We start from the raw sequence: 8,756 nt of genomic DNA, 5'->3' as shown, positions 1-8,756 counted from the left end.
TGCCTCCTGGCAAAAAGGCTCTGAAAGGTTCCACTTTCCCTTTTCAAGAAGTGGATTTTTAGCTAAAGTCTGAACGAACCATTGGATGAAACAAAAATTCAGTTTAATTATAACATAGGTAAATGCTGTGCTTTGGAGCAGCAGGATCTGGCTTTAACAGAAATCTTTTGCTCAGCCAAAGTAAATTTTTTATTGGGACCTCCCTCGTCCAAGACTGTCAAATATTGTTTATTATACTGGCAACAGATCACTTCTGTTGCTCTGCAAATTTACATGACATTTTGGAAAACACTACAAAGATTCCCTGGTCTGGTGAATGCACCACTCTGAAAACAAAGTACAAGGCAATCATTCAAGGGAAGAAAGATAAGACAACAGGAAAGTTACTGGGTTATTTATTTATATATATATATATATATATATGTTTGGAAGCATTTCCCAGAAGAGGCAGCAACGTGGTTGGGAGAGAAGAGGATCCTAGAAGTAGAACAAGGAGAGCTGCACACACAACAGCAACTGTCAGCTTTTCAGCATCCTCAGTATCACATCTCTACCTCGTGTGTAAATGCTGAGCACCACCACACACTACTAAGAACCCACATGTGAGCCTGGGTTAGATGTCTGAAGAAGGGGTAAAGCAGCAAAGACAACCTGGTACCTAAAGAAAAGTTACAGAGGAGTTTGACTTTGTCCAACCTTGTCATCAAGTGATGTTTTTCAAACAAGTTTACATTCCATATACTCACTCCCTTAAACCAATAACCAGGACTTTCATCTGGGAATGCAACGTGAACCCTGTGCATGAAAAAGGGTTTACAAAACCTTAGAGGAAATAAAAATGATAAAATAATAAAATAAAATAAAAAAATTCAGAAAACATTAACATAATCCTTAGTATAAAGATATGGAAGGGTAAAGTTTAAAAGAACGTGGCTATGACTATAAAATATGGAAAGATCTTGTAAGAGAAGATTTAGTGACTCAGAAGTCACTTAGAGTCCTGTGAGGAATCTTTCAAAAATGTCCCCAGTTACAGGATTTAATCTAAATGTTGGATTTTAATCCTTAGCAGCAGTTTATAGCAAAAGATATGATCTCCCTTCTCAGTATCTATAGTTCTTGCCTCGTGTACCCACTCTTCTGGGTATAGCAGTTCTGGGAATGTGAGTTGTTAAATACAAAAGACAAGCTGGGCCTAAAGGATCTCCTCCAGCTGCAATGTCCCAACAGCATGGTTTATTACAGGACACCCCCACTCCCACCTCCTTACAGCAAGATGGCTGATTCACAGCCATACTGCCCTACTACCTCTGCCCAAGAATTTGAGAAAAGCTTGACCAAGAGCAGTGCTCCAGCACCAGATGGCACTGTTACCTGAGAAACCCACAGGAGACCGCAGCTACAGGCTCAGGAGAAGCTGGCGGGAAGCAGTAAGCGGAAAAATGGACAACACTTTGCCTATACATCAGCCAGCACTTCTCACAGACAGGCTGCCTCAAGACCTGTCAGTAAAGCTTCACCTGAAGCACAGGTCAGAGCCAGCAATCCCAGAGAAAACCGCTGTGAGGAGCAGAGCAGCCCCACAGACCCCCGAGCCCAGAGATGCCCAGTTCCAACAGGACCTAAGGGAATGGCTGTGGAGACCCTCCAGGGTGAAAGCAATGGTCGTGCTGGTTTTTGGCAGGATCTGATAAGGTCTGAGGGAAACACATTTAACTGCTAGAAGTGACTGCCCTAAGGAAAAACTCACCTGGATGCTGACACCATACAGCGTGACAGGAAGAGTAGAAGCCCATTTCAGCCACCAGTCTGGATTCCTGGGATTCCCAACAGCCCACTGTTTCAGCTTGCCCATTAATAGTTGTTCCTCCTTGTGTGCAAAAATAGTCTGTCCAGTAGCTCTTTCATTTGCCTGGAGCAAAAGAATTCCTCAAACTGTTGCCTCGGGAGTTAATTACGCAACAGGTTTTCCAGGTTCTTGCTGGACTGCGCTGGGGATGCCATCTGGACAGTACCAGTGCCATAAAAATTAGTCACTCGCCACTCTGAACAGCATTTGGGGCACACTGCCAGGTCTGGAGGGAAGAGTGGGGCTGCTCAGACCTCCATCTGCCTTTCCAGAAGATAAAAAGGATGCTGTGAGGAAATCTGTGTGACTGTTGCTGACCATTTCACTCCTGAAGCACAATAAGTGCACCTCGCCTTTCTACGTCTTTGGGAGTAGGAGTAAAGAATGTATCCATGAGAAATATTCCTTTGCTCCATTTCTGGAGCAAATCAGGGTGGGCTTTTTTGCTGAGCCCAACTGGACTCTGCTGGGTTGGTGGTGACTATGCTGGGGCACCAAGCACCCTTCCTCCCCTTGCAATCAGGTCAACAGCGTGCAGGAGGAACTCCTCATTAGCCCACAGCAAAAATCCACCTTGCAAAAACTGCCAGGGAACAACAAGAGGGAGTCATATCAACAGAAAATCACCGTGTCTGCTTTCCAGCTGGTTAGCTCATTTGCTGCTGCTGTGAATACAAACCAGCCATTTAAATTAGCTTCTAATTGTTCACAATTATTCAGACACAGCATAACCTGCAAGCAGTAAGACGTCAGGCAAGTAGGAGAGAAAGAATGGTTTAAGATGCCTTAACAAGATTCACATATTCATGCCTTGCAAGTCTCACAGCCACTGCCTCTCTAACAGACCCCCCAGATGTATGTTTGGCATTACAGAGGAAGAAGATAATCCACGGGTGTTTCTACACTTCAGGTTTCTACTCTTTCTTGCTCCCATTTTTGGGCTGCTTCAAAAATTACATCAATAATATTTTGGTCTACCCCAGTCGTTCACAGTCTCTGCACACACAGGCAGTTTGAGCAACACTATTTATAAAGCTGCTTAAAATTCTGGACACAGCCGGAGCTCTTTGATAGGATGTCAGCCATGCGACACCCGAACGTAGGAGGTTGACACAGGATGGTTAGTGTAATACAGCCCACTCTTCTTTCCCTTTCTTTCACCCAGAGCCTCCAATACCACCCTCACAGGAGTCCCTTCCCCCACAGACAGTAATGTTTCACAATTGCTCCTAGGAAAGAGGGAAGATATTAGCCTGTTATCCTTAAATTCCTACTGTGCCCATTTTAGTTCACATACGAGATTCAATGCAAATCCAGTCTGCAGGTCAAATTACTTTAGGGGACTGAATCCAGACATACCTTAAAGAAAAAATTCCCTTGCATTCAGCCATGTTTGGACCCAGAGGTAGAGCATTACCACAGAGACAAAATACTCATCGAGGTCTGGGAACTTTAGCAAATCTAATAAATTTGAGTAAGATTATTTTATCGAGTAAAGAATCTCCTAGAGGAGTCAAAATAACCCTGAAAAGCAACGTATAAACAGCTGTAGCTGAAAGCACAGCAAATGCTGTGTCATGCCACACTCCTAAGTCAGTCCTGAGCAGTGAGTGCATGGAGCTGCCTGGCCCCTCTTCTACCTTCTCTGAGTTTCCTGCCTGCTCTGAAATGAGAGCATCTCCCTGGAGAAATATTCCTGGTTGATCTCACATGCAGAACACACTCCCCAAACACGCTGCAGTGCTTTAGTGCTCTGCTACATAGGAGGAATGCTGCACGGACAGACAGGCTGCCTGGAGCCCAAGCAGAAGAGGCAGAGCAGTGAATTCCACAGGCAGATCAGGACCTGGCTGGCTTAGTTGAGAAATACAGGATGCTCAGGCTGGCTATGGGAGTAATTTCCACAGCTAGTGATTAAGAGCACTCTGGGGACACTCTAATTTAGCTGACATGGAAACCAGTAGCACTGTCTCCTCATTGGGACAGAGCCAGGGCAGAGGTTGGGGTCACATCTTCACATGTGCCCTCCTGGCACAGAGTGAAGGTGCTGCTTTAAGAGGCACATTGGCCAAGGCTTGTTGCTTCAAGGCAGAGCAAACATTCTGCAAAGGCTTCCTGTTAAATAACACGCCTTCTGAGCCAGCTGTATCCACAGTTATCTCACATATTGGTTAAAAAAAATAATCAAAGCCTTTACACCCAGTTCAAGCAACCTCTGGAATGCTAGAGAGAATCCACCTAAAATTCAGTGGCAGTGTGGGGACCCTGTACATGCATTTATTTCTGATAAACAGCAAAGCCACTCCCCCAGCTCACACTGCAGAAGAGTGTGTGAATGCTACTGGGACAATGCAGCACAGTTGCATCATTGCCCAAAAAACCTCAGCTGCATTTTCTATTCACTGAAAGAGTTTCAATTATCCTCCCCATACATAAATGCTGTATTGGCCATTACAAAAAGAAGGAGCAGCCCCTACTTAATCCATACAACAGGCTACAGAAGCCCAGTTATTTAATGACTGGATTTCTGCAACCCCTGCACTGATAACACCCCTTTTTGTGAGGGGTGAATCCACCACCTGCAGAATGGCTGGGGGAAGACTAAAACATCTCCCAGCCACAGCAGGTTTAATTCATTGTCTCCTGTTTGTGCACACTATAATACAAAAGCAACCAACCTTCAATTCCCTTCAATAAATGTGAGAAAATCTCACCAGGATGGGTGACAGTTAAGCTACAATAGGGACAGAAGTATAAAAGCCCTGCAGAGTCTGTCTTAATACCCCTAGAGCTAAGCCTTGGTTCAACCCCACTGCACAGGTAAGTCTAGTGGACTGAATTTTCCTTCCCATCTCAGCCAGAGCACAAAGCTTTCAACAGGATATTTAAAACTCATCAATGCCACCATAACAACACTGCTGTATCATTTTGCCTTTGAGTGTTTTCTAGGCTGACTTCTAAACCATTTACCATAAGCTCTCCAGATTTATGCCAGTGAACTGAGGCAACACAGCATTTGCCCAGCAGAACATCCAAAATCCACATGGAAACACTGCCCTCCTCCCCATGTTACTCTGCAGGTATCCATTCAGTTACTCAGCAGCATATTTGATGTGACAGTAATTCAAGGTTATAGCTCAGGGATCTTCTTTTCTCCCCATCTCCTCCTTGGGAGCTGAACAACCAAACAGCACATCTAGAGATGGCTCATGAACTCACTGAGCCACTGGTGTGAGTAAACACTTACAGCAATGGCACAGGAACCAGAGGAGTGATAAAGCCAGACGTTCCCTGTTTTTGTGTGATGTACACACAGTTCCCATTCTAAACCTGCTTAAAGGCAGATTACTAAGTGTCTCTCTACACAGGTTTTAAGGGCAAAATCCTGTCCACCTTCATTAATCCTTCCTAGCCTGGTTTTCTTCTAGACATAGCACACAGACAACAGTAAACTTGCTGCAGGAGAACATCTTTATGCTCCTCTGCTCTGCCCAGGCTCTACAGTCCAACAGCTGTACAGCAATCACAGATTACTGGGAAAAATATATTTCCCAAGATGCTCGAATCCAGTTTTCAAGGAAGGCTTAGGTGTTTAGGAGACTCAGCATCAGAAGAGTCCCCAGGGGAGTAACATACTTCTAGGTGAACCAGGAAACTGTGAAATCTTCCATTTTTAACAAGATGAGCATCTCAGAGAAACCTGGAATGGCCCCTTCACTAAAACATTTCTAAAAGGTCATCTCTTGTAGGCAAGCAAGGGGAGACTGACTGTTAACAGAACTCATCTCAGAGCTGAATATTTTCCCACAAATGTCAAACACTAAAGCCTCAGAATTTTCCAAACTGGAATTTAAAATTGTTTTAAGGGATGCACTACTGCATCCTTCACCTCTGCACACAGATCAGGAAGCTGCTCCTAGCAGGTTCTTTAAAAAGCCTTCTCTGAATTTGTACCCTTTCAGCAGGAACACGGGAACGTGTATTTAGTCTCTTCTTGGCCCAGTGTGAGAAACATCACAAAGTAAGATTACCTGTAAGATATGTCAATGCAGAGTTGGTTAGGGAAGATGCTAAAATAGCATTGGGGGATGTCACGTTTGACTCAGCATCTCTGTCAAATGTTGCACACTCATAAAAGTGCATTTGTTCCCCTCCTGTCCTTCCCACCCCTCCTTCAGACGTGCTAGCTCAGCCTAAGGTCTGAGATGAGCTGAGGTCTTTCATCTTAAGCACCTTCAGTGCCTCTGTGGACTCTCTCAGGTGTAACCTGACTGGATATAAGCAGCTCTGCTGAGGATGCCCTCAGAGGAATAAATGCTCACTCGAGACAGCATGAGCAAAAAGCAGTAAAAGCCTGTTTGCCCCAAGTCAGCAGTTCTGCCTCCAAATGAACACATGGCCAGGCAGTGAGAGGCATTTTTTTTCCCTGTAAAGAAAACATTCACCTTTCAGAGCAGAAACACACTAGATCCTAGCACAGGTGCAAGTCTTGCACTGCACCTGTACTAACAGCAAATACCTTAACCAAGAAGAAAAAATGCTAAGGACAAATGATGCAGCTAATCCATTACAAAGCCACTGATCCCTGTCCCTGCAGTGGCATGACTCCAAGTGTGTGCTTTGTATATCTGGATGTCTTTGCATCTGCATACCAAAGAATAAACAGTCTGGTGAACAACTAATCAATAGTGCTGTCTGAAAAATAAATTTTACCTTCTTAAACCCAGTCAGTTATCCTTGTCAGGGAGCCTCGTATTTCCTGGAACTGCAATTCACTTCATGCCTACTTCCTAAAATGAGGATATATTGCTATATTTCTGAGGATCTATTGCTGTGCACGTATGCAGCAGGTAAGTGGGTATTTTGCTTTAACATCAGGCTCTGTTATGTGCCACATACATAACATGTTCTTTGCTTTAATGACTTCAGCTATAATAGAGGGATTTCAGTCCATCACAACCCCAGTGAAACACTGAGCCATAAACACGATTACAGCAGGTTTGTAAACACTATAAAAATACTTTCCCAAGATGATTGACAGCACTCTGCTCCTGATAGTTGAAGCAGTGCTCTGGCTTCTTCCTCCTTCTCTTCCCTGATTCCAGCAAAACAAAGGTTAACTGAACTCTGCCTTTGAGCAGCATTGCCAAAATGCCATGGTGAGGACTGTCCTGAAAAAACCCTTGAAAGGGGGACAGAGCTGCAGGCCTCTGACTGAGGAAAGGAATGACTGGACAGCAGATTTCAGAGTTGCTGAAAAGCCACATGGCATGAACTGAACAGCATTAGCACAAACAACATTAGCAGAACTGCTCTGAGGTGCTGAGCCCCACGTTCTGGGAAGGATCCATGGGTTGATAAGCCTTAGGCTGCATTACATGGCCTGTCATTCCTAATTAAACACAAACTAAGTTCTTCCTTAAAACTGCCCCTACTCATTAACTGCCAGTGTACACTCCTCAGATCTGGCAGACTCCTGAATAGGGTGTGCAAACTCCAGCAGCAGCACAAAGCAAGTCAGGCGAGGCACTACCAGGACACTCCTATGCTTACAACAGCGATTTCCACTTGAAAAGGTTCCCCAGCTTTGCAGGCTGTGCATATGCAAAGGTACTGTGCCATCAGCCACTGAAATGCAGCAGTGCTGGGGTTGAACATGGTACCTATGAGAAACCAGGTGCATTAAATTGGGGGCAATTATATGCCAAGAACATGGCACTTCTCCATGGAAAGGTGAACACTCTATATATACTCAAGTATGTACTCGAGATACTGTCAAGATTAAAAACTCTGTTAAAAATACAGAAAATGTCACAGAAATGGCACTTTTGCTAGGAATATGAAATGACCACTGTGTTCTTAAACTCAAAAATCCAGAAAGCACCTGATACAGTAGAATCCTCAGTGAAAGGTCCTCAGCCATGAACATCTGCATACCATAACCACCAGCCTTAGGCTCGCCGTTGACAGGCATTCCTTGTCTTCCTGTCAGATTGTTTTTGGGATACACCCCTCATCAGGTGTGCATTAGGTGGTCTGCATATTACAACACATGCCTTTGCAACAGAGTCACACAGTGAACACGGAGCCCCTCCCTCCCCACACAGAGCCAGCTTCCATCCCACTTAATTCATCCATTCGGATTCATTCCTCATTACCCCGAGCACTGTGCAGGCTCAGAGAGCCACGGATGCAGCATTACCTTTATCCTATCAGGTACTTAATGGTGCCTCACACCTCGCTGCTCTCCTTCTTTACCCTTGCCTTGGGCACTGAAGCCTGACAATTATGATTTGGAGAGGGAAAACGTGGCACAAAGGAGGATGCACTGGTCAGGATGCCAACCCTAAAGCCTTAAGGATCACCATGTGCCATGGTATTTAGCAGGGCTGAAGCTCCTATTTAATTAGGCTTGTTTAATGAGTCATATTAAACAGCATATATGTAAGAACAGGTTTCTATTAGTGCAAGGACCTCACTGGATTATGTAGGTGAAACGCTGCCACTACAATGGAGTCTTTTTTCATTTTATATACTTAACCATGACCTACATTCTTTTGCTCAAAGGAGCCCCATCTCCAGAGGGAATGTGCCTCTTTAATCAGCTCCAGGATTTTTTCAGGGTTCAGCAGGGATGGATGGAGCAGCCTCAAGCCTCTTCAGCTAACCCAGAGCTTGCAGAAGCTTCAGGAGAGAGTGGTAGAAAAGCCACCACGTTCAAACGAGGGCAGGCAGTACTCACAGCCTGATCCAATGGGCCCCTCTGCTCCAGAGACCACTGGGATTGATGCACACCAAAGCTTCCATGTGCCCCCTGTGAGCCTGGCTGGCTGCTTTACCTTGCTGGACAATGGGCTGTCTCCTGGAGAAACTGCAGTCAAGTTTGTTTTTGAGGAGGAACACAAAT

The sequence above is a fragment of the Manacus vitellinus genome, unplaced genomic scaffold (genome assembly GCF_001715985.3).
Source record: "Manacus vitellinus isolate BGI_N305 unplaced genomic scaffold, ASM171598v3 scaffold_24_pilon, whole genome shotgun sequence".
NCBI classification, from domain to species: domain Eukaryota; kingdom Metazoa; phylum Chordata; class Aves; order Passeriformes; family Pipridae; genus Manacus; species Manacus vitellinus.
The sequence above is the reverse complement of the archived record's forward strand: the minus strand, read 5'-3'. Positions refer to the sequence as shown.